Source organism: Protopterus annectens, chromosome 14.part0 (assembly GCF_019279795.1).
Source record: "Protopterus annectens isolate FY-2018-M chromosome 14.part0, PAN1.0, whole genome shotgun sequence".
Classification (NCBI taxonomy): Eukaryota; Metazoa; Chordata; order Ceratodontiformes; family Protopteridae; genus Protopterus; species Protopterus annectens.
Window position 1 is genome coordinate 479,100,044 of NC_056748.1, and position 26,898 is coordinate 479,126,941.

The following is a 26,898-nucleotide window of genomic DNA, read 5'->3' on the forward strand; positions in this document are numbered from 1 at the left end:
CAAACAGAAACATCCCCTTCCAGGAAAAAGACATGTCATTCACTTTACAAGCAGGAGGAGCTGGCAGGCTTGAACAGAACTGGGGGAAGTTGTCTGTTCAGAGGAAAGGCAAAAATATCTACTTGAAGAGAACCCCACGAAAGTACAATGTCCAAAAACACCTCCCTTTGAAGAATCCATATATGAGAATTTGTCCTGGACCTGCTCAAACAGTCTGCCACAAGACTGTTCTCTGAAGGAATGTAAACCACCTGAAGATCCAAGTGATGTCAAACTGCAAAATCCCAAGCCTGAAGAATCAGTCTGCCAAGAAGGTAAGATTTTATGTGCCCTTGTTTGTTGATTATCACATGACTGTAGTACTCTCTGTAAACACCTTTAGAGGACCAGGAACCCAAAGGGAAAGGCCTAGAGATCTAAAATTAGAACCCTCATCTCCTTGATGCTGGATATGTTATGCCAGCTGCTGATGGGACCAAAGACCCTGAACTTTTCAGATTGTTGGAGAAGGCTCCCCAACCTTGATTAGCAGCATCCATGCACAGCTCTTGGATTCGGGGAAATCTGGTGAATCTACCAGCAGAGCGCGAGCTTGAGACAAGGCAAGAGAAGAGCCAAATTCTCCAAAGGAGAATGGCAGATGCCATGTACCCAGGAGCTCTGAAAAATTCTCTTGCAGAAAGGAATGAAGTAAAAGGTACTGGGAATAAGCAGTCAAAGAGGGGACCTTGCGAGTGAATTTCAAGCCGTCAGTGGAATGGTCTGAATCCTGCAACTCAGGAACACCTGATAACAAGGAGGAGTCAACACAAACTTTTTGAGATTAAGGGTGAACCCCACTCTGTGTATTAGAAGCATAGTGAAGTGAAGAATCCTAAAACAAGGACTGTTGTGGGGGGCTTAAATCAAAAGGTTGACTAAATAACACAATATTTTAATTCCCTGAAGTCTGCAGAAGGTTACCACATGGGCCAGATATTTGGTAAAGATCCTTGGAGCTGTAAAAAGACTAAAAGGCAAAGCAAATAACTGACGATGAAAGGAAAAAACAGAGAAATGTAAAAACTTCCTGAAAAGAGGGTGAAAAAGAATGTGGAGGTAAGTGTGCTTCAAATCCAGGGATACCAGAAATGCTTGTAGCTACAGAGGAAAAATTAGAGAGACATCTTGAAAGAGGGAACCTTGAGAAAAACAGATCTCCACAAACCCTCTTTCCTTGAAACCAGAAACATCCTGGAGTAAAAACATGTTCCTGCTGAATCAAGGGGACAGGCTGAATGGTTCTCCCTGTACCACCAGATTCTGAAGAACCAAAGGAAAGTATAGTAGCTGACAAGGAGGAGGATGAGGAAGGCCTGAGAATGGAGGAAGAGACTTCATAAAATAACCATTTTGGATAATGAAAAGCAACAGCATGTCTGTGGTTATCTAATGCCAAAAAAGTCAACCTGAAGGACAGAGGAATAAGTCTGAGGAGAACAACTTGCTGAGTGAGCACACTTATCAAGGATAGGAGGCTTTTGACTCTTGGAACCCTGAAGAATGTATGTCTGGAAAAACTCTCCTAGGAGCCCTCTTGCCCTAGAAAGCTGACAAGGCTGCCTACGAACACAGGAAGGCTTACATGGAGAACTTCACTAAAACTTAGGAATAGGAGAGAGACAAAGATTTGTTTCAAATCCTGCATAACTTTACCCTTATCCTGAAGGGTCTGAAACAACTCATTAACAGCAGTGCCAGAGAGATTCCAGTGGTCCAAGGGAGAATCTAATAATGTGGTTTTAAAGTATTCAGGCAGAGCCTGGAGGTGCAACCAAGAATACCTCCTCAATATAAATACAGATGCAGCTGCCCTAGAGAAGACATCAGCAATGTCATAACTGCATTTAACAGAATGACAAGGCGCATGAGAAGCAGAACTCAAAAGTGAAATTGCAAAAGTCTTACCCTCCGAATCAGGCATACAAGCCAGAATGTCCCCAAGTTTGGACAGAAAAGCCAGGACATACCTAGCCATATTAATAGCTCTGAAATCTAATGTAGCTGAGGTATATACTTTTTTTCCATATCTGTTCATGGCACTGCTGTCCTTAACAGAGGGTAAAAGCTTAAAAGAGGATAGCAACTTGGATGGTTTACCAGTGGCAACAGAAGTAATAGCAGGATCAGAGGAAGAGCTCTGATACAAAAACGTTTCAGCTTCAGGAACTTTACAGAACCTGTCCTGTTTTAGGGACAGGAGGTTGAGAATCAGGAGTCTTAGAAGGTGCAGTGAAAGCATCCACAATTGTATCCATCACTGAAGGGACTGCAGAAGGCCAAGGAGAATCTATTTGCAAGAGTTCATAGTACCTTTTTTGAATCTCAGAAACCTGGGCACATTCCCATTTAAAAATTTCCAAACAAAGCACTGTATCCCCGAAAGGACAATTCTTCCACAGGGAAGTCAGGAGAAAGTGAATACTCTTCATCAGAACCCAGGACAAGAGGAAAACGTATTTGAGAAGAGTAAACCAATGACTCCTAAACCGAATCTAACTCTTCAACAAAGGAATCCGAATTCACAGAAAGTTTGGAAAAAGTGGAAGATCAGGGAATATAAGGAGGAACCAATAATCCTTGAGAGAAATAAAAAGCTCAAGTAAAATATTGCCATTCTTTCTAGGGATCCTTAGCCACAGCTGCTACATGCTTAGTCTTCTACTTATTTTTCAAAGGAGCACCAGCTTTAACAAATTTAGGAAGTTTAGACATTGTCTAGCTACAACAAGGGTCCCAGGCACCTCTTCCCTAAAGTCTTTGGGGAATCTCCCTAGGCCCCTCCAAAATAATTAGTGATATTTCTCCCTCCATATCTGCACCAGACACAGGCACAACCTTAGCAGATGTGCAGGAAGATGGCTCCATGTTGGCCTTCAAGTGAGTCATGGTAGAGGGATTTGATGTTGGCACAGGATGGCCCTCAGTTTCTTCATCCAACCTAGAGATATTCAGTGCAGGCTGAACATCAATAGGATTAAGTACACTCCATTTTGGCTTTCTTTTTAAGCAGTGACTGAACATCGGACTGGGCAGATTCTGCCATGGTACCCTAAGCCTGAAAGCTTCAACCACTGGTTCTCTAAATAAACAGAGAACACAGATGATTACAGAGTGTCTTAGGGACAAACATCCGGCAAATCTCTCCCTGCATATGGTCTTATTTAGCACCCAAACAAAAAAGGCACTTTTTGTGTTTATCTTTATAGGGAATTTGCCTCCCACATTCACATTTTCTCTTCATGGATGACATGTAAACTAAAGTAAAACAAAGGAAGGAAGAGATCCCAATGGGACACTTATCTCAGTGGATGAGGGCAATGGTTCACACTACCTAACTTTACCTGGCCAAGGCATCTTACACAATACCTCACTTGGGCATTGTTGACAAACTCAAGAGGTTAGGTACAAACTGTCACTTTGTGGATAACCAGCTGGCAAACAGACAGGACCTAAGAAGTTAGAACTGGGGAGTCCACCTCTACAAAGAGGCCAGTCATAAGTAGAGTCCCTCAGGGTTTGGTCCTGGGACTGCTCCTTTTTGGCATTTACTTCTCTGAAGTCAAGGCCAATGTCAGTGGCCTCTTGTCTTACTAAATTTGCAGAAGACTGCAAATTAGGAGCTGTCACTGAATCCCCCACCGACACAAATTTTCACCAGGAAGGGCTGAAACAGACAAACAACTGGTGTCACAGCCATGGACTACAAGTAAATGCCAAAATATGCATGACAGTATTCTTCGGGAAGTCATCCACCCCTGGTAACTATCATACTGACAACACACCCCTAAGAGCTGACACAGTAGTCAGGGACTTGGAGACATATATATACAGTAATATAATCTTTGACCATCATGTGTCTAACAGTGAGAAAATCCTTGGTATGCACCTAACCAGACATACCCAACAGCTGGAACATCCACAGTGATTTCTCACTAAAAGAATACAGGGCATAAGTGACATGCCCTATCCATACTGCCTCAAGGCCTTATCCCTGTATTCTGTCTCCTACAGGCTGTTGAGGGGAGATCTATGCCTGGCATACAAGACATTGTCAGACCCCACTCTGATGGACCTCCTGCATATCTGCAAAACAAACAGCACCAGAATTATTTGTTCTAAAGACTTAAACCTTGCCTGTGATACAAATTGGATCACCTGGACTGACAGGTGTGTATCCCAGAGCTAACCCAGTATCTGGAACAGGCTCCCCATCCATGTAAAGCAAAGTTCCTGCCTAACTCAATTCAAGTGTAACCTGGCCAAATGGATGGAGAACAGAAAATTATTCACTGGTTTGGCACCTATGTCTCCAAAGGACACAGGCAGCCTGTAAAAGGTTCATCTCCAAGACCCCTGCTTGTAAATGTTTCATCGCCCAAGTCCCTGCTAACACTTATCTTGGGTACCCGAACTTATCAGAGATTTGGGATGTGTTGCTAGGGTTAAAAAGCCCCTTGTGGTCATTAGCCTAGTAAACACATATGAGCATATGATCTGTAGAAAGCTTGGTAGTTAAACTAACTCCAAAAATGGCTTGGAGACTGAATTCAAAGATAGTGTTTGGACTGGCAGCAAAGTTGTTGCAAGGATTAGGTGCTCATACATCACACATATTCCTTACTCCTTGCACATATGACATACATCCAAAGTATGGCACCTTGAAGGTGTAAAGGTTTTGATATGCTGACTAAACATTTGGTTACCCTAGGCAGGATATCCAAAGAGTGAAGAATATTGCAACGGTGACAACTAAGGACATCTGAAGTTAGTGTTGGCCATATTTCAATGTAGAATTTCAGAACCATGCTGCACTGTTACAGAAAAGTAGAACAAGATAGCACTTGTAAAAATCAAATATTTTTGCAAATAAAAGCATGTTTTCTTAACGCTACAACAATCAGGATAAAAACAAGGATCTCTCCACGGCAAGCACTGGGGAATAGCAGAATTGCTTTCATGTCCCTTCCTTTCCTGTACCTCCTGTCACTTGCACTTGATCAAGAAGGGTTTATTCATTGCAGTGACAGTTCTGACACCTCATTAAGAGTGTAGGAGTGGGGTCTGTCGGGGGTATATCACAATATCAAACGCTCCAAATTTCGACTGACATAACATCGAACTGGATTCATTGAACCTCAGAATATTGAATTGGGGGAAAAAACAAAGAAAAACATGCGGAGTGCAGATGACAGATTGCTCCATGCAGGGGAGGCAAGACCCCTTGCACCCCCTGCCACTTAACGCATCACTTCAGAGATCGCAGTTAAGTGCACTACAGTGCAGAAATGGAAAATTTCCGTTTCCAACACTGTAGCGAGATCTCTAAGTTGGTATATTTAAGTAGCGGAGGTGTGGGGGTGTAGGGGGGCTTGCCCCCTGCCTACACCTTAATGTTACCTATCACCGTTGGTAACTGCCATTGACATGGATTTGATGTTTTAATGGTTCGATGAATCCATTTCTATGTTATGTCATTCGAGATTTGGGGCTTTCGATGTTCCGATATAAACCCGGGTCTGTCAATGGCTAAAGGAATACAAATGTTTACTCTAATAAAAGCCTGCAATGTGGCTTTCTTTGGCTTAATATCTGCATAACTGTTGGAAATAGAGTTAAACAGGCTCTATGAAAAACATAAATGAAGATCAAACACAGAAAAATAGAAGCAGCCCTATTTAAGACAGTGTAGTGTGTAAGATGACTGACTCATACCACTGCCATTTTATTTCAGCAGTATGAGAAAAATGCCACCATTTCCATACGTCTAGCATGAATAATATAAATGGGACTTGAAATTTATTCTGGGAAAGAGAAAAGCAAGATTGCATTGTTGTGACAGGTCCCATTCAACCATTTTGTGGAAAAAAAAAACATCACATTTTGTAAGAAGCAGATATAATGACTTTGATGTATTAAAGTAGGTCAGAAAACAATGGTACAATTGAAAAACACTTTTGAGATTTAAGGTACAGCTTTCATTTAAACAAAAATTAAACTGTTCATAGGACAGCCTTGCCTTAATGTTTTCCCTTTTCTAGCTTTGCTCCCAACCAACAATATACTAAAATCTAAATTTCTGAGTTATTATATACCACTGTCATCAAATTATGTTTTTCAAAACTATAACCTCAACACATACCATGTATGTTTATAGCCAATTCATTTGTTTTGCTACATCACAGTTCTACTGATAGTTACCATTATCAGCATATTTCTTTTATTTTCCTCACACATTTTATCCCACAAATAATCTCACTTATTACACTATTCTGAAGTACTTTATTGCATTTTTTCATCATTAGCTTGTAGTCCACATTACATAAAGCAATATGGTGCCAGGTTAATATTCTCCTTAAATCCCACCTTCCAGAATTATACCACAAACCTGTGTTTATCTCATCAACTAAATATTCATTTAATACCTTCAGAAATACAAATGTTGTTCTCATTTTGCTTATAAAAATATTTTTCCATCTTCCCTATGTACCTATCACACACTATGCTTAATACATTATTTAGCTCTGATTATAACACTCACTTCCAACTCCTTCTCTGAGTAGTTTCTTACCTAGCACCTAATCACCCTTTTCTAAATGCATTTCTTCCTTTTCATGTTCTTCTTACAGTACTTTTCTACAACGTTCATGGTTATTGTTTCATCCTGTGCTATATCTCAGTCTTCATTTAATAATCTTTTACAGTTCTATCTAATTTTACCCTTTTTGTAACAAATTTCTTCTCATTTTCACAAGAGCCAAAAATCAAGCATCCCTGAGAGTGCTTTGTGTCCTTTCCAAGTTTCTGACAATGAGTGTTTTTAACATCAGAAAAATGCGAGTTCCATGTTATTGAGAGGGCCCACAATGCCCTACCCATGTGAACGCACTCTTTTGGATACCTGTGTTGAAGGCTACCACCAGGTGGTGTCTTGTTTGGCCCAACGCCTGCCTCTAATCCATGCATTTAGTCTGCACATTTGCATCATCACCCCTCCTTGTAGGAATCATTGCAGTATATGGCTGGTTTCACTCCACACTCTTCCCCAGGGTAGGCCCAGATCTGTCAGACATTTAAGCCATTATGTGAACTTGGATCACTTGAGTTGTAATCAGGGATTTCTCTCTCTCTCTCTCTCTCTCTGTCACCATAGCTTACTCCTTTCATGTAACTCCTTCCTTTCTCATGCTCTAAAACTTTGTCATTACTTGTCTCTTTGTACTTAATATTTTATTTATTTTCTTTTTCCAATTTGAAATGGTCTTTAATTTTTATCTTAAAGGCAATCCACCAGTGTATCGTTTTTCTATTGTCTTTTTTAATCTAGATTTGCAGTCTAACATTTATTTAATTTGTACTCATTTTTTGCATTTATAACTTTACAATTTCATTTTATATCCAATATGTAAGTAAAACATCATTTTCATCTTATATATTGCTGCTGTCATGCCTCTGATTTTATATTCTGGGTCCCTTTCGAAAACTTGCAGCACACACAGCAGAGCTAATGTAAACAACTAAAATTATAAACTTCTCTCACTAGCATGTGAATTTTCCCCAATACATTTAATACCTTTTTTGCTTCTTTTGGTTTGAAGAACTTCCCCAGTTAGTCTGTTTAAACTCTTCCCCCATTCAATTTTTCCTTCATTTATATCATTTTACTTTGCTCCAAATCACATAATGATCCGAAAAACCTAAACAGCACTAACCTTTTAAAATTCCATCAGTGTGTCTGAATAAACTGCATAAGCAGTTTTTATGTTCAACTATCTTAATGTAACCACACCTCCTTTATAATGTTAAAAGGCCCTTTCCAATTATTTACCTACATGTTTTACATATTTCCAAATATTCCCCAATCTCTCTGTTACACTATAAAAAAATATCCATAATCCTAAATACATTTTTTTTATATTCTCAAATAAATAGGCCCTAAATATTATATCAGTAGGTGCACAAACATCCATTACTCTCATAGGTCTAGTCCTTGTCTTACTGTCTACCATCTCTCTTCCTTTCTCTATCATTACATCAATCATTAATATTAGTATTCTTAATTAACATACACCTTCTAGTACACTCTGTCAGGTTCAAATGTCCACATCTCTCTTCCCAAAACGTCTTTAAATCATGTATTCTTATTCTCTGGAATAAACTTTTGCAGTTTTTTTTCAAACTTTCCTTTTTTTGTCTTTTCCATACTCCCTGTTGCGTTTTGCTCCTCTTTTTTTTCTCTCCCAGTTTCTTCACTTCAGTTTTCTGAACCCAGAATATCACATTTACTGTCAGAAAGTCTCTGATTTGTGTTTTAAATATAATTATGTCTAAACCATTTTCCTTTTTTCTCTATTTGACATAAAAAACATTTGTTAGTCCCTTCCTTCTCTACTAAATGATCCCTATTTACATGTTTTTGGCTGTTTTCTTCCAAACTGTTTTCCTTTACATTCATGCAATCAAACTACGTATGACCTTTCTCAAATTTTCTAAGCTGCAATATATATTTGCAAATACTGTACCCTTTCCCCCCACGTAACGCACATTCTGTTTCAGATATTCTGCCATTAAATTAGAAAAATCCCTGCAGAAAAAGCAAGCTTTTATTTGGTTCCAGTACCCAAGCATTCATCTGTCATTAACATTTGACAAATGCCACAAACAGCCATCATTATGACAAAGCAACCGAACGCCCCCATCTACTTGTCAATATATTACACTCATGCATCACTTTTCATCATTACTTTCACTCGTCACTTTTTCTTTTTTATGCACAGCAACACATTCTTTTTAAAAAGACTCTGCATTTCCCCCCATTTCTTTCCTTTCTTCTCTCTCTTTTTTTTTTTTTTTTGCTAAATTCTGCTACACAGCATGACATTAGCTGAAATGTTTCAAAATTCACACCTACAAATATTTCATCTGTTATATGTATTTCAGCATCTATCTGTGGCACAATAAAAGCCTAAACTGGCTTTAACAAACTGTTACACTTCACATGCCTGTCAAGTTTTGCTTTTGACTTTATCCTTATTTGGACTATAGGTCTCTTCTTTCTCATAGTTGCTTTTCTAACTCTTGCTCATCAACTCTCACTACAGCCACATATGAAACAAGCAGTCTAGAAATACAGTTCCTGGGCTACAATTTCATCACTACACTGACCCTGTAGCATGTTTGTCTCTCATGATTTGGAAAGACCTTAGGATTACACCTTTTGTGTGTGCAACACCATTAATTGCATTAACCTTATTCTCCAGATTCTCACCCTGCAGGTGTAGTTCATTTATAACACCATTTTCCTTGCTGCCTTCAATACATGTGACTGACACTGCACAGCAACATGTCATTCCTCCATCATACTCAGCTTGCCTTCTTCCTCACTTACACATCTACTACTCACCACAATCTTTGAGTAGGATATTTTACTAACATTCATCCAAAAAATCAATGCTGCTTGCAGGCTTGAAAGTAAAGTACCAATAAGCAACTGTTACTCCATGATGACTTTGTGTGTGTGTGTGTGTATAGATATATATATATATATATATATATATATATATATAAAAGTAGGTTTTGTGAGGCAAACAGCTATTACGCAGCTCTTAAGACCTGCACAATAAGGGTATGCTTCATTATATGAAAAATATTTACTGTCCCTTTCTTCAAGGAACAACAGCCTCAGAGCCCAAGAATAATTTGTGTGTGTGTTGTGGTAACACATGGGAGGGGTATGCCTCCTGAAAAAAAAAAGTAAAACAATTATAACTACTTTCTTAGCTTTCTGCAGTTGTAGATTTTAAAACTGCCTTAAATTGTTATAAACACTACTGCAACTAGCATGAACACAGTAATGTAATTATTAATCATTTACTGACATTCAGTTACATATATTCATCACTGCTATCAGAACTATAAACTACTCTTCTCAACGGCAGTATTCAATGCACTGTTCTACACTTAAACACTAAATATCACAGTATTCTTAACAATCTATAGTGGTTGAATTATTCACTTTAATTATGTCTGTCTGTACCCTGGGATAACAGCATACGATTGCCTCAGACAATCTCTGTGGTTACACTTTTACATGCTAGTTTACAGCCTGCAAGCTGTCATTTTGTCTTCACTTAGATATTATAGCCTACTGCCTGCAGTGCTGTCCATCAATCTGCTGCTTTTGTTCCACATTGTTTATTTTACCACAGAATGCTAGAATTATCACTTAATCTGGACCTTGGAAAATAAGCTATTACTTGGAATAAGTTGGCAGGCATTTTTGTAGAATAAGTCTTCATGTAGTCACCTCTATGGAGTACTGTGGAGCTTTTATGCAGACCACTCTTCTGCAGACAACAGACTTGTGTTTTTATCAGTCCTGAAGAAATTTGTATTTTCCACAGTTTTGTCTTCTGATCCATTAACATTGGCTGCTGTGCTATTACACAGTTGGATTTCTGTCCAGAAAACTGTATGGAGTCTTCTGCTTTAGTTGCTTCACTTGTCTCAGTGGATCTCCCAAACAAATGTATAAAATCCACTGGCAATTAGAGATTACAAGAAAAAGAGAGGATGAGAGCAAAAAATACATGGGTCTTTGGGCCATATTTGAGACCAGAAAACTGAGGATTGCAGCTTCATCAAGTGACCAACTGACATGAGCACTAATTCACAGTTGGACTGTTATTCATAAACTGTACTACCTGTGGTGAGTTTTAGGAGGACTTTTTCCCCAGACAACACCCTGGACATTGTTTGCTTACATCTACATTAACATTTATAATTTTGTGACCTTTTTTCAGAATGTTTGCATGCTTAACATTTGATTGCAGAAATATATTTTACATTTTTCCAACATCTGTATTTGATGTTTAAAACTTAATTTGTCAAACTGTACAAAATAATAATACAAACAGTATATACAAACAACTATGTACATAATAACCTATGTGCACAATAAATAAATGCCACTTGCCAAAAAAAAAGATATTTTATAAAGAAAATTCTTAGGAGGATGTCAACAATGTATACAAACATAACATCTTCATAAGGTGTCCCAATAAAAAGTTTGGAGAATGAATATTAATTAACTTTTATAACAATTTATAAATCAATTACAAGATAGTTTTTCCCAATATATTTCATAATATGTGACTGGCTAAATACAATTTGTGTGTTATATATTTAACAGCCATTTTCTTAAAACCCTGCAATGAAATTTTTGATCCATCCAGACAATCTTGGGTAATAAAATGTTTAATCAACGAAAACAATGCAATTAAGATATGGATATCTTGCTAGTTTAAACTAGGTGGAGGATATGTAATACTGCCAATTCCCAAGACAGTAGATTTCTCATAACCCATTTTCTCTAATTTAACTTTCAGGGAACACCATAATCTGTAAGATCTTTTACAGCTCCATAGTATATAATAAATCAGCTTTGTGAAATTTACAAAAGGAGCAGTCCGGTGTTACTGAGGAATAGAACTTATTAAGAATGATTGGAGTTACACAGGTATTAACTGTCATGAGCTGTGCATACAAAAGTTTTTTCATAGGTAATAATTTTTGAAGTTAGAGAGACTGGATTTATTGACTATAACTGACAGATTTAGTTTACACCAATAATTAGAAAAAAATAATTGAATTTTGATATGTTAGAGATGAGATTAATTTGCAAGTTTTGGATATCACCTTTCTTGATAGGAAGGCCTTCCATAACTGTTTACATAATGATATATTCTCATTGTTGATATTGGATTCATTTAGAAACTTAGATATTAGTTCCCTTATTTGTCTTCGTATGACCGCATATTTGGTAAATTTAAAGATTTCTTTAACTCACTAATTGATAGATTCTATGTAAAGATAAAGATCTAGGATGTGTTTATCTTTAAGATGCAGGTAATTAGAAAGGTTAAACACTTGATTAATCATTTTTAGATTAGGGTTTAAGTGGATTGGTTGCAGTAACAAATTAATTTTTAGACCAATCAACTCAACTAGACTTTATTTTTATCTTGTGCAATAAAATTTTATGTATTTTGAGATTTTTACGAATTTCTTCATTGATAAAGGGAAGAGCTTAGAGGGTTATACTGGGATTTACATACATGATTATACTAGATCTTCAGCCAAATGGGACTCCATGAGTTTCATTTAGGTTATACTCTGATATCATAACTAATCTATTAGAATTTATTATATATATCACAGTATAGTTTTAAATCTGAAAGGCCCAGTCCTTCATGGTTCTTGGAATAAATACATTTAATATCTGCTCCTGACAGATTTTGGGGACCATACAAACCTGGATAATTTGGCCACAATATTCTGAAAAAAAATATTAAGATGTACTATTAGATTAAGCTGAAATAGTAATCTAGGAAGTATATTCATTTTAATGCTAGAGACTTTAGATAATACAAGAAAATTTAATTTAGTCTATTTAGAAATGTTTTCGATATTAGACCACAATTTTGCTAGAATGTCTTTGAAGAGGGTAGGGTTATGATGAAAGGTTATATAGGTATTTTAGAGTTTTTTTTTATCTTAATTTCTGATTTAGAAAACAAACAAGAGAATCTACAGTTAATTTCAAGAAAAATAGCAGATTTAGATAAGGTTTAAACTGTAGTTAGAAAACTTACATATCAAGGTTATATAACATTTCTGGCTGATTTGTATTAGGTGACATAACGTATAGATTTAGATCATCAGCAAAATCTGTTAAGAGGTGTAGGAATATTACAGATAACTGGTATACGGTGGAAAGACTTTTGTATATGGAAAGATACAGCGGTTCTATATAGAAACTAAATATGGTGAAAGAGGGCATCCCTGTCTTGTGCCATTAATTATTTTGATTGAGGAGCAAAGGATTTTATTTATGTAAAGATGTGTGGGCATTAGCATAAAGAATTTTAATTAAATTAATGAAAGAGACTGGAAATCCAAAGTACGACATGATTATGAAAAGACAAACTATATTCACCCGACCAAAAGCTTTTGAGACATCTAAAGAAAGCGAGAAGAATGAGAAGTTATAATGTTTAGAAAGTATAAAGGTACCTAGTGTTACTGCATTGTCACAAGTTTGTCTAGCTGCATAAAACCAGATTGGTAAGGAAAGATTATATTTGATAGACTGACTTTTAACCTAGTCGCTAGAATCTGGGCAAATATTTTAATATTGATGTTTATAAGAGATCTTGGTCTATACTTTAAGGGATTCTTAAGGCTGGAGTTTTTTTTTGAATAAAAATATTTTGTGAGTTATTAATATAAAGATCCAATATACCATTGTCACAAACGTATTTAAATACTCACAATAGCAATTTTGAGATAGTTTGAGCAAAGGTTTTGTAGAACTCCACAATAAGGCCACCCTGTCCAGGCAATTTATCAGTTTTGAGATTTTTAATTATTTGTAAAATGTATTGGTAAAACTGCATAGTAAGCATATACTGCTGATCCTGTGTAATTTTTGGGAAAACTACTATTCAATCACTGATCCAACTCTTGTGGAGAATAGGTAAGGTTGTGTTCTCCATATAAATGTGTAGATTTGAACAAAGATCTTTATAATTTCCTCTCTAGCAGTACAATGTTTGTCCTGAAACATGACCTTGGTTATTAAGGGAGCAGATTTATTTATGGGTCTTGCAAGAAATTTTGATAGAGTTTGCGCCCATTCCAAATATTTTGCTATAGTTTTCATTTTGTAAAACGAGTACTGCTTTATGTTCAATAAATACATGTCCTTTTGGAGGACAGCTAGTCTTTTTTGCTGTGTCATCTCTGTTATTAAGGTAAAGATCCTGTTCCAATTTAGTAATGTTTTCCTTTCCGGAGAGATTCTTTCAAATTATATGTTTTCTTATAATACGTTGCTTTACTTAAAATACATCTGATCTGGGTTATAAAGGCAGCCCATTGATATCAACTGAAACTGGAGATTCATTCTCTAGGAAAGTATCCAGTAGGTAATTAATTTCATTTTTAATGTCCTCTTTTTGAAGTAGATTAGGATTTAATGTCCAGTTGTAGGTCATATTATTTAATATATTAATATTAGATCAGTTAATGATCAAAGTAATTTTAGAGTGATCACAAAAGCATCTGGATTCCATATATAAAGCATATTCAGTTTTTAGGAAGACTTCAGATATCAGAAAAAAAGTCCAACCTAGCCCACGATTTATGGCAATATAAATAATAGGTAAACATTAATACAGGGGAATTCTTTTTTGAAAATGCAATGGATCAAATAAATTAAAGTCTGACTTCAGATCTGCAACTGCTGTAGAACCATGGTTGTCACATGATTTATTTTTGCTAGTTCTGTCCATAATAGGGTCAGCAACTGCATTCTAGTCTCCAACAGTATAGTAATAATTGGGAAAATCATTTAACATCTTATCATTATAAATTGATGGTACAGGGTGCATACACATTTAGCAGTAATACTGGTTTATCCAAACAGGAGTTTTTTTACAATTACGTAACACCACCTTCCTTCAGAATCAGAGTTATAATGCTTTATAGAATCTTTGAAAGAGCTGCGGTAGCATTGTCGCCTCACAGTAAGACATTGTCCTGTTCGATTCTCAGCTAAAGCGTCTTCTGTGTGGATACATGCGTGAATGGGCATACCTTAGTTGAAGGTTGTGCATCAGGGCTGGCAACTCGGTACGTAAAAATTTACTGCCAATCAGCGGACCGGAGTTCTGCTGTGGCGACCCCTAACCGGGAAAAGTCAAAAGATACAACAAAGTCTCTACACCTGAGCTACTTGACTTGCTACCCGATTCTACAGTAGCACCAATCCATTTTTTCTTCGTATTCAGAGCCCATTGTCTAGAGATAAAGTTGTTAGACTACAAATATTGAACATTATGGTAGGTGCATATCTCACCCTTCATTTTTACTCTTGGGATCGGAGCCGAACCTCGGCTCCAACTCGGCCATACTCTAGTTCGAAAACTTCTGGTTGGCTCATGGCTAGGAGGTATCCCATGATGCATCACTAGCACAACCCAGATATTGTTTGCTGCAAGGAGAAACATACAAAGAACAAACCAAGTCGAAAGGACCAACATAACCAAACAGGAGACACTCTAACCCCAGGTCCTCAAGGAGGGGGGGCAGAAAGGTGGGTTCGTAACAATGAAGGGCGAGATGGACTACAAACATCGAACGTTATGGTAGGTACATAACTTATGTTCTGTAGTCCTCTCTCTCCTTCATTCTTACTCTTGGGACAGCGTCCCTAGCACCTTCATCTTGGGTGTCTCATTGGAAAATGCTCCTGAGTACTGTGGAGCCAAAGGAAGATCTGTTCCTGGAAGCCATACCCAATATGTAGTGAGTAATGAATGTATGAGGGGAAGCCCATGTTGCTGCAGCACAAATATTGTCTACTGAAATTTTAGCCGGAAAAGCTACCGAGGTAGACACAGGCCTGGTAGAATGAGCTTTCACCTTGAAGGGAAGATCTTTACCACTGGATGAATAGGCAAAGGAAATGCAGCTGGAAATCCAGTGAGATAATGTGACTTTAGAAACTGGAAGGCCCTTCCTAGTATCTGAAAAGGAAACAATTGATCTGACCTTCTGAAATCTTTAGTTCTGTCCAGATAAAAACGCAATTGTCTAAGCACATCCAGTTGGTAAAATTTGTACTCTACCACACAGGCAATTCAATGGACTGATTAATACTGGCTTGAGACGAAACCTTAGGAATAAAGGAAGGGTTTGTCCATAAGGAGACCCTATCTTTGTGAAACACCAAATAAGGGGGCTTAATGGCAAGAGCTTGCAGTTCAAAGACCCTTCTTGCAGAAGTGATAGACACTAAAAATATAGTTTTCCAAGATAACAACTTAAGGTCACATGTTGCTGAGGGTTCAAAAGGACTTGATGTAAGTCTATGGAGAACAAAGTTCAAATCCCATGGCGCCACCGGATCCATGACTGGGGGTCTTAACAATGTGGTCCCTTTAAGGAAAGCTCTACACCATCTATGAGCCATAAAATTAAGTTTCATTAGCCAAATGAAAAGTGGAAATAGCTGCCAGTTGAACTTTAATAGTGGCAGCTGCTGAACCTTGGTGGAACAACTGAGAAAGGAAGTCTAAAATGGCAGAAATGGGAGCTGTGTAAGGATCAAGGTTTCTCTCACAGGCCCAAAAGGAGAATCTTTTCCATTTACTGGTATAAATCTTTCTGAAGGTTTGTGAGAGGATGTCAGAATGTGTACAACCTCAAGAGAAAAGTCATGAAGCCTGACTAAGGATGGAATTGGAGCAGCCAAGCTGTCAAATTGAGGGTGTGGAGAGAGGGATGGAACACCCCTGACATGTGCGTCAGCAAATCCGGCACTGGGTCCAGAGTCCACGGTTCATTCATTAGATGAGGTCTGAGAAAGGGGAACCAAATCTGTCGAGGCCAGTAAGGAGCAATTAGGATCATTTTGCTTCCCAAGGATATTGCTTTCTGAATTACCGTCGATATGAGGGGGGATGGAGGGAAAGCACAGAGAAGTCCTGAGGGCCAATCATGAATGAGTGCATCTCTGGGCATTTCCCCTTCCAGGGGAATCAGGGTGAAGTATTTGCTGTATTTGATATTGAGAAGGGTGGCGAATAGATCGCAGCAAGGTTGACCCCATTTGCGAAAAATTTGTTCCACAATGTATGTGTTCAGAGACCACTCATGAGGCATCAGAATAGCCCTGCTGAGCCTGTCGGCTATCACGTTGGATTTCCCTGGGATGTGCATTGCGACCAGAAAGCGCTGGGAAGACACTGCCCACTCCCACACTCGAAGGGCTTCTCTGCAGAGGGGGCAAGATTTGGTCCCGCCTTGTTTATGTACCACACCACCGACATTGTCCGAGTGGATCGCAATCATCTCTAGAGGGAGAAAGCTGTGAAGTGCTGCTCTCATCTCCAAGACGATATGCAAATGAGCCTTGTGTTCCTGCCACGTGCCTTGGACTGTTGTCCCTAGATAATGCCCCCCACCCTATCTGGGAGGCATCCGTGGTCATGGTGACAATGGGGGGGGGGGGGCAAACGGTCTGCCTGAGTTTAGATTGCTGGTCTGGGTCCACCAGAGAAGATCCTGTTTGCACAAATCTGTTATCAGGATGAGGTGAGAGAGTTAGATACTGCAGTGACCACTGGGCAAAAAGCAACCACTGCAGGACCCTCATGTGCAGTCTGGCTAATGGAACTAATGTTATTGTTGAAGCCATTGTTCGTAACAACTTGAGCACCATCTTTGCTTTCGATTTCCTTAGAGGAAGTAAGCTCAAAACTTGTTCCCTGAGGTTCTGAATTCTTTCTACGGGAAGGTAAGCCCTCATTGAGACGGTGTTTATTTCGGAGCCAATAAAATTCACATGCTGAGAGGGCGATAATGCAGATTTTTGCCAATTTACTGTAATCCCCAACTGCAGGCAAGTTGAAATAGTAACTTCCCTGGCCTGTAACAGTAGATGCCTGGTGGTGGCAGTCAAGAGCCAGTCGTCCAGGTACGGAAATACTTGCAATCCCTGACATCTCAAGTGATCTGTGACCACTGCCATGCATTTGGTGAACAACTCGGGGGAAAGGGCAGGATGCAAAACTGATAATGACTGGCTCCCAGCCAGAAGTGTAAGTGACTCCTTGATGGCCTGTCCATTTTGATATGGTAGTATGCATCTTGGAGGTCTATGGAGTACATCCAAATGTCTTTCTCTAACAGGAGTATCGACTGTAAAGTGGCCATTCGGAACTTGGACTTCTGTACAGATTTGTTCAATTTGCTGAGATCCAAGATGGGTCTCAAGTCCCCTGTTCTTTTTGGCACCAAAAAGAATCTGGAGTTAAGTCCCTAATCCTAATTGGTCTGTGGGGACGGGTTGGATGACTCTCTTTACAAGCAACTTTTGGATTTCTAGAGTTGCTGAATCCCTGTGATTGGGTGGCACATCTGGGATTCGTCTGGTCCGAAGGGGTGGAGAAGAGAATATGGTAACCTCTGATAATTATCTTTAATACCCACTTGTCTTGAGTGATATCATGCCAGGCTTCTGGGTATAAAGAAATACGACCCCCAACTGGCTCCAGAGATGCGCATTCAGGCCTCCTTTCAGAAGCGCTGACAGGGATGACCACGAATGGAATCACGGTCTCCTTGGTTCTGCGAGCCTCCTCTACCCTAAGATGGTGTCTACCGTTATTTCCTCCTCGCCTGCCTCTGGAGAAGGAATCACCTTGTGTGTCATGAAAAAAACCTCTGCGAATTTTTGAACCACATTTTGCCGCCCTTCTGCCCTTTGGGATAGCGTCTAGAAGGAATGGAAAAATGGACTCCCACGGCAGACAGGGTTTTTCCTTCCTGCTCGCACCTGGTGAGCGTGTCCTTTACCTTGGTTCCAAACAATGAGGACTCATCAAAAGGGGCATTGGTAAACGGAGACTTAAAGACCTCTGCAAAGTTACACAAACGCATTCAGAAGTGTCTCCTAAGACATGCTCCTGAACCCGCTGCCCTACTCACTCCATCAGCTGCGTAAGATATCAGCTTCATGGAGGAGTTCACAACAGAATTTAGGATAGACATGTGTGTGTTAACCTTCTGAGATACCGCATCAGCTACGTTATCCTACAGAGCATCTCCCAGCTCTTTTAGGAGATCTCTCTGGAGCCTTGTGAAATGAGACCGGTATAGTTCAGCGATCTAAGTGTAATAGCCGCTGAAGAAAAGACATGCTTCCCATACCTATCCATCGTTCGAGACTCCTTGTTCCGATGGACAGTGGTGAAAGTTTTGGCAAGTTCCTTTTTCGTGGCTGCTGCCACTACCATGGCATCTACTGAAACGCCCTTAGTAAGAAAGTCCTTGTCCTGGGGTGCTGACAAAAATTTATTTGGTATTCTAGGAACCGGTTCCACAAAAATCAGGAGATTCCCACACCTTTCGACTCACTAGATCCAGTAGCTCATCAAAAGGTGGAGACACCCAAGAGGAGGAGGGTTGAGAACCAAAAGCCTTCAGGTACACTGACTCCTCATCAAAAGGGGCTGTGGTGGGCCAGCCACCTCTTTGTTTCAGGATCTCATCAGAGGATGACTTGGGGGACCCTTCTGACTCCTCGAGGTCAGTGCGATGTAATAGACTCATCAGGGGAGTCAACATGTTTCCTCTTACAAGTTTTATTCCTAAGTGGCTCCTCAGAAAGGTATTCTGGGGAGACCTCGGAAGACTGGGGAACACTCATGGAGGTTTCCTGAGGCTGCGAGTCTCTGCTGTGTTGGGAGAGAGAGGGAGCTGAGACTGAAGTCGGCACTTTCGGGGGAAGAGTGTTGGTACCCGTGGTTGAAACTGAAGACCTGGACAGCACACTCATCACCTCGAAGGCCAATCCTCCCAGCTCAGAGGATGTCCTCCGCTCCGAAGATGCAGAGGCTGTCCTCGGCACCGAGGAGATGGGCTCAGAGGCAGATGTGGGGTCCAAGCTCACCTGCGCTGAAGCACTGAGAGGTAAACTTGAACTGAAGTTCGATTCGAAGCGCCCCCCTCGTACCCGACCGGAAAACTGAGGACCCTAGACCCCATGGACAGCACCGAAAGGGTTGGAGCGGATATCGGAACCAAGAGACCAACTGAGGTAGCTGAAACAGACCTGTCCACAACCTGAGGCATTGACAACTCTGGCTCAGAAGGCTCAGAGAGGCTCGGAGGAGGAATATCAACAGGGTGCGAGGGCATATTAGGCTCTGGCAGACTGGGACGGAGCCGAAAGTAAATTTGCCAGCGCCTTAGTCTGAAGCAGTCTGCAAACCACTCTCTCGACGTCCTCATCAGAAAGGCTCCTAGAGGACCTGGAAGATAGAGTGTGGGACCTAGATCCCTGGAATATAGGCAACCTAACAGTCAGGGAAACCGGTCGGAGTTCAGCTGACCGGCTCAGAGATGCAGTATCAGGTATTGGCTCCGAAGCTCCTGGAGCTGAAACTGATGGATCCACAATGGAAACCTCTGTCGGCACTGAGACCAGTGGAGCCGAAGAGGATGTAGTCACTTTGGTAATTTTGTCTGGCGGCTCAGACGACACTGAATGGGTGGGAGACCGCCTTTTTGTAGCTTTTAGTTTGTCTTTCTTAGAAGAGGAAGGAGATTTAGAGCTGGAGGATGAAGATGTCAATTTCTCCTCAAAGGAATGTTTCAATAGTCCTTTCAAAATAAGTTTGTTCTTCCTCTCCTGAAGAACACAGGGACTAAATGCATGACAAAACAGTCAAGACTCTTGGAGGTGAATAGCCCGCAAACAATACACACACAAATTGTGCCCATCCGTTAAGGACATTTTCTGGGCACATTTAGTACACTTTTTTGAAGCCCAAAGGCTTGTGATCCTTAGTATCTTTGGATATACTGTAATAGCCAGTAAGACAAAGCAGAACAAGTGTAATCAAGCAGATAGAACAGCACTGTACAGACAAATTGGCAAACAGAGGACTAGGTCCTCTTAACTTAAACGGGCTTAGCCCTAAGAGGAGAAAAGGAGATAAACAGAGGCCTAGGTCCTCTAATTTAAATGAGCCTAGCTCAGGGAGGGAGAGAGAAAAAAACAGAACAGAGGACTAGGTCCTCTAACTTAAACATGCCTAGCCCAAGGGGAAAGGAAAAAGGTAACAGAAACAAGCAGCACAAGAGAAGCGATGCAGGGATACAATAGGCCAATGGAAGAACGGCCAATCAACATACAAACAGTACACACAGGAATGATGCAGCAAAATAGTCTAAAACAGACATGGACTGCAAAAAAACACACTAAACTACCAAAAAAATTGGTTATAGCCAACAATAAACTAGTCAAAGATATTTAAAATTTTCACTTAGCCATGGCCAAGAAGAATCACGTCAGATGAACGAGCTGCAAAGAGATCTGGGTTGTGTTAGTGATACATCATGGAATACCTCCTAGCCACGAGCCAACCAGATGTTTTCAAGCTACAGTATTGGCCAAGTCGGAGCAGAGGTTTGGTTCCGATCCCAAGAGTAAGAATGAAGGCGAGATAGGACTACAGAACATCATATGTGCTTTTTGTACAAACAAGATTTCTACTTTTGATTTAAAATATAAATGAAAAAATAAAAACCTTTGTTTGGAGGCCCTTAACATTCCATGAGTCAATTATCCACATTTAGAATCTTAAATGTCATAAAAAAACAGGACACTAGCATTAAACTTATCATGAACCTTAAATGGCTGAGTGATGATAAAATTAGCAATGCAGACAAATGGCATTTAACTCTTCCCATAAACAAACCATGCCTAACCACATCTATCCAATGCCAGGAAGAGGTAAGAACAAGATTATGTAAAGAACAAAGTATAAAGGTTAACAGAACACGTTGAACTAGAATATATCCTTTACACAACAAATTAATACTATCAAGAAAAAAATACTTTCACAACGGATAAGCAAAACATACAGTGGATATAAAAAGTTTACACACCCCTATTAAAATGTCAGATTTTTGTGATATAAAAAAAATGAGACCACAATAAATCGTTTCAAAACTTTTCCACCTTTAATGTGACCTATAACCTGTTCAATTCAAATGAAAAACAAACAAATCTGTTAGGGGAAAAATGTAAAAAATAAAAAATGTACAATAAGCTGGTTGCACAAGTGTGCACACCCTTAAACTAATACTTTGTTGAAGCACCTTTTGATTTAATTACAGCAATCAGTCTTCTTGGCTAGGAGTCTATCAACATGGCACATCTTGATTGGCCCACTCTTCCTTGCAAAAGCGATCGAAATCTGTCAAGATTGCGAGGGCATCGCTTGTGCACAGCCATCTTCAGGTCACTGCACAGATTTTCTATTGGATTTAGGTCTGGGCTCTGGCTGGGCCATTCCAAAACTTTAATTCTCTTTTGATGAAGCCATTCTTTTGATGATTTGGTTGCATACTTGGGGTCATTGTCGTATTGAAAGGTGAAATTCCTCTTCATCTTCAGCTTTCTAGCAGACGCCTGAAGGGTTTGGGCCAAAAGTGACCGGTATTTGGAACTGTTGATAATTCCCTCCAACTTGACTAAAGCCCCAGTTCCAGCTGCAGAAGAGCAACCCCAAAGCATGATACTGCCACCACCATGCTTCACTGTGGGGATGGTGTTCTTTTGGTGATGCGAAGTGTTGTTTTTGTGCCAAACATACCTTTTGGAATTGTGGCCAAAAAGTTCAACCTTGGTCTCGGACCATAACACATTTTCCCACATGGTTTTGGGACACTTGATGTACTGTTTTGCAAATTGTAGCTGGGCCTGGATGTGTTGCTGTGTAAGAAGGCTTCCGTCTTGCAAACCTACCCCATAGCCCACATATATAGAGAATACGGGAGATTGTTGTCACATGTAGTACACAACCAGTACTTGCCAGAAATTACTGCAGCTCCTTCCCAGTGTTGCTGTAGGTCTCTTGGCAGCCTCCTTGACCAGTTTTTGTCTGGTCTTTTCGTCAATTTTTGGAGGGACGTCCAGTTCTTTGCAACATCACTGCTGTCCCATATTTTCTCCACTTTTTGATGACTGTCTTCACTGTTTCATGGTATATCCAATGCTGTGGAAATTTTTTGTACCCTTCTCCTGACTGATACCTTTCAACAATGAGATCTCTTTGATGCTTTGTAAGCTCTCTGCGAACCATGGCTTTTGTTATAGCAGGCAACCGAGTAAATGTCAGGAAAATCCTACTAGGACAGCTGAACTTTATTTGGAGTTAATCAGAGTCTCTTTAATTGATGGCAGGTGTGTACCCAATAAGACTGAATGCTGTAATTAAATCAAAAGGTGCTTCAACAAAGTATTAGTTTAAGGGTGTGCACACTTATGCAACCAGCTTATTGTATGTTTTTTGTTTTTCATATTTTTCCCCAACAGATTTGTTTTTCAATTGAATTGTACAGGTTATAGGTCACACTAAAGGTGGGAAAAGTTTTGAAATGATTTATTGCGGTCTAATTTTTTTACGTAACAAAAACCTGGCATTTTAACAGGGGTGTGTAAACGTTTTATATCCACTGTATCTGACCTACATCGCTACACTTTGCTCTACCCTGCTACTATAATATATGATGCAGCTAGTGCCACAATTACCATAATGAGAAAACTGAGTTATAACAATTTGTTCCTGTAGTTTTTACTGGTGGTCTCGGGGACCTGGTTTTATAACAAAGTAAACTCTGACTACAGCAGGCAGTTAAACAAGGATGAGTTGTTCTCATTCTGGTATCCATCCCTATATCTATTTAGGAAGTACAGACACCTTCAGATTTGAAAGATTGTTGTAAAATGACTGCCTATCTTGATCAACAGGCAAAATGCCATCAGCATGTTTCTGTCATAATACAAAGACCCTGACATAGTACTATAAATCATGACTAAAACAACCCCCCCCCAAAAAAACACTGCAAATAACTCAAAGAAACACGGCTGTGCACTCATGACTATGGGATCCACAGAAAATCATTGACAGGTGGCATTTTGGGGAATATTTCCAACAAAGTTAGCATGGCTGATAACGTCTTCATGAGAAACAAGTCCATGGATGTCAGCAAGAAAACCAGAAGCCAAGCTTGCAACCACCATAGATAAACTCTCGACTGGCAGTGAATGAGAGGTATTTAATAGCTTAGTACTTCCTAAAATGGTTTGTTTACAAGAAGACAAGGTCAGGGTTTCCTTAATCTCTCGGGGTTGAATGAACTATTAGAAATTATGGAGCTACAACTTCTAACTCAAAAGAGGAAGAGGTGGACAACAAATGGTAGAGAGGTTACGCAGTTATGCAGTTACGAGAAGCCCTGGTGACCATATAAATGAACTCCAGACACTTAAATTAATGTTTTTCTGCTTGTACCAAAGTGTCCTTGGACTGAATAGCATTCACGCAGTCCTTTTAAGTGACGTTCTGTTCTTTTTCCATTCCACAACTCCATACCCACAAGGATATATGCACTAATAATGGACATGTTTAAGCTGCTACTGGCAGCAAGTGATGGTGCCACTTTCATACTAAGATGACAACATAAAAAATTGTGAAAGTACTCAAGACTGCATGGAACAAACAAAAGGCAATTCTTAATGAAGGTAAAGGAAAATAAATTGCTGGTCAAGAGAGATCTGCAGATTATCCTGAAAGTTGGGTAACAGGCAGACTAGATGTATTAAGCAGTCCTCATCTTCCATCAAAATACTTGCGTTTAAACTGCAAAGAGGATACAAAAAGAATGCAAACAGAAGAAAAGAATTTAGCAATATGGTGACAAGTGTTCACTATAACATAGGCATAATGAAAATGATTTTGTCCAAAAAGGGTGTGGTTTTGGCAAACACACATGATAAAACTGTCAACAATTTGGTAGTTCTTTAGAAATATATATATTAGACACAGGCCACTGAATCTTGAGCTCCAGGAGACCCAGCTCACAGCATTTTCCAGCTTACTCATTTCCTCTGGGAATATGACGTGTTTCAAGGAAGTACACTTTGGTCTATGGTGTAGTGCCACAAAAGCACTCCTCCTTCCATGCAAAGAGGGCACAACCTTTTGTAGGAAGCAAACTTTCTTCCAATGCCTTCAGACCGAAAAGCACTACAGGGTTTCAAATGGCTGATTTGGCAGACCCTTTCTGGAGGAAGAACCTCCCTGAACCATATGAAAGTCTAAGTGAATTCTCCAGATCACCACTGAAAAATCCATCTAAATCTGTGATGGGCTCAGCTGCAGAAAGGGAAGACTCAGCAATAGGCTGATAAGAATGGTTGCTGCAAAACTTTAGCCACAGCACCTTAATAAAAACACCCACTGCTGAGGAAAGCCCAGTGGAGATGCTTTGCATTGGAAATGTTACCCACCCAGAACAAACTAAGGAGATTCCTGTGCGGACTGCAGATGCTGATGTACCAAAAAAGAAAGTATTTATCACATCCTGCAGCACCACACAGGCACCCAACAGGAGAAAGGGCATAATCTCCTGCAGGGATACAATTTGACACTGCTATACAGAATGTGATGGTTGAAGACACTGTGGTCCAAAATAGGAAGAAAGTTGACTATAAACTATGGGGCCATTAAGATCTTGGACTAGTAGCCCTCTTGCACTGGGAAAGCTTACATGCTCGACTGTGAGTAGAGGTAGCTAGACCTTTCCCAAAACATCTGCAGATATAGTCTGATCTACCAAGGAAGCCCTTTCTAGGAGAGGACCAGTAAGCTCAACAATATTACCAATGAAGACCACATTTAACACCTAAATGTGGCCCTCGTAATAAATTATCAATTCATGATGAATTCAGAGAACCACCCTCAAAGTGAATGGGATTCCAAGAGCAAATTAAAAGAGCTGTTAAGTCTTACTAAATCCATAAAGCCACTTCTGATGAAACCTGTGCAGAGACTACACACAGAGGGCATGAAGGCTAACTTTCTTCTGTTTTCCACCTAAGCAAAGAAGAGAGAGCACTGAAGTGACTGGTTTTAAGGACAACCTTTCAGGAGAAAATACGAGTGAACATAAATATGGTTTACACACACAATGGACTACAGAGGTCACAGCTACCAGAAAAAGATCCTTCCAAGATAAAAACTTCAATGTGAACAAACCAACAAGCTTGAATGGTAAATTGGTTAACTTAACAGAAACAAAGTTCAAATACCATGGAGAAGAATGGATTCTTAAAAGACTGAAGGTGATGCAGAACACCTTTAAAGAACTGCTTAACCAACCAGTGCTGGGTCACCGTCCTATCTTCCAATAAGGTAATGATTTACAGAAATAACTGATACATGCACATTGTGCATAGAATAAATGAAGCCCAAACTGCACTGATACCAAAGGCATATCAGAAAAAAGCCTGTAAGTTAACCCAATGAGGAGATATAACTTGAGATTCTACCCGAATGAGAGTCCATCAGCGTGTTCACCTCATTTATACTGCAGAGAAGGCTTCCTGGCAGCTTCAGTCACTCTTGAAAAGCCTATACAATGTTACTTCATGGTCAAAGGGTCTGCAGCAGCAGCTAGGAAAATGTGGTGCAGCCAACTGCCATCCCAAACATCTAAATCTAGGAGAGTTTTCTGTACTTCCACGGACTCAGGCACCGGAAATCACAAGTTTTTGGTCACCAAGGTTTTTGGTCTTTCTTGCCTTAACTTTGAAATGAGCTATGCCAGCAGTGAGAATGTCAGGAAGATAAAGAGCACTCTCCCTTACTGTAGGCTGTAGAATGCATTCTCAGTGAACCATCCCTTGCTCTGCTGTGCCAAACACAGAAGACAGCAGGAAGAATCACTGTTGTCATGTTCAAGGTTGTGAACGCTTAAGACTTTAATGCTTCTTCTGAGTTCATCAACCAGAGGTGAAGGGAAAAGCATGAGCTGTTTTTCCATACATTTTTCATTTTTTTGAAGTTCATGTAACCTAGCATATTCGTGTCAGTACACAGCTTTTCACATTTAGAGGGAGATGGTCCTTACTTTAATATGTATGACTTTTTTGTGCTATGACCTTTTTAAGGTTGTGCTCCTGAGCAGTTCAGATACTTCAGTTGTGACATTTAGTGCCCTGACTTAGCAGGGCTTTAGGTTTCATTATACATCCAAGATTGTCCATATTCTCATAAGCAGTGAATAAATGGCTTTACAGAGTGCTCCGTTTGAGGCAGCTCTTATTCATGCACAGCTTCTGAATCTGTAGCTGCAGGGAAAGAGGGAAGAATAGATATTCAGATCAGGTGAGAAAAACTGCAAAAATCAAAGGCTGAAATGAAGAAAAGGCTGGCT

At 39.7% G+C, this 26,898-nt stretch overlaps 1 protein-coding gene across 3 annotated transcripts in view; it reads right to left on the reverse strand.

Moving 5' to 3' along the window:
* The window catches only part of ZDHHC16 (zinc finger DHHC-type palmitoyltransferase 16), a 558,609-nt gene that overhangs the window by 162,701 nt on the left and 369,010 nt on the right, over window positions 1–26,898 (reverse strand). The window lies entirely within an intron of this gene.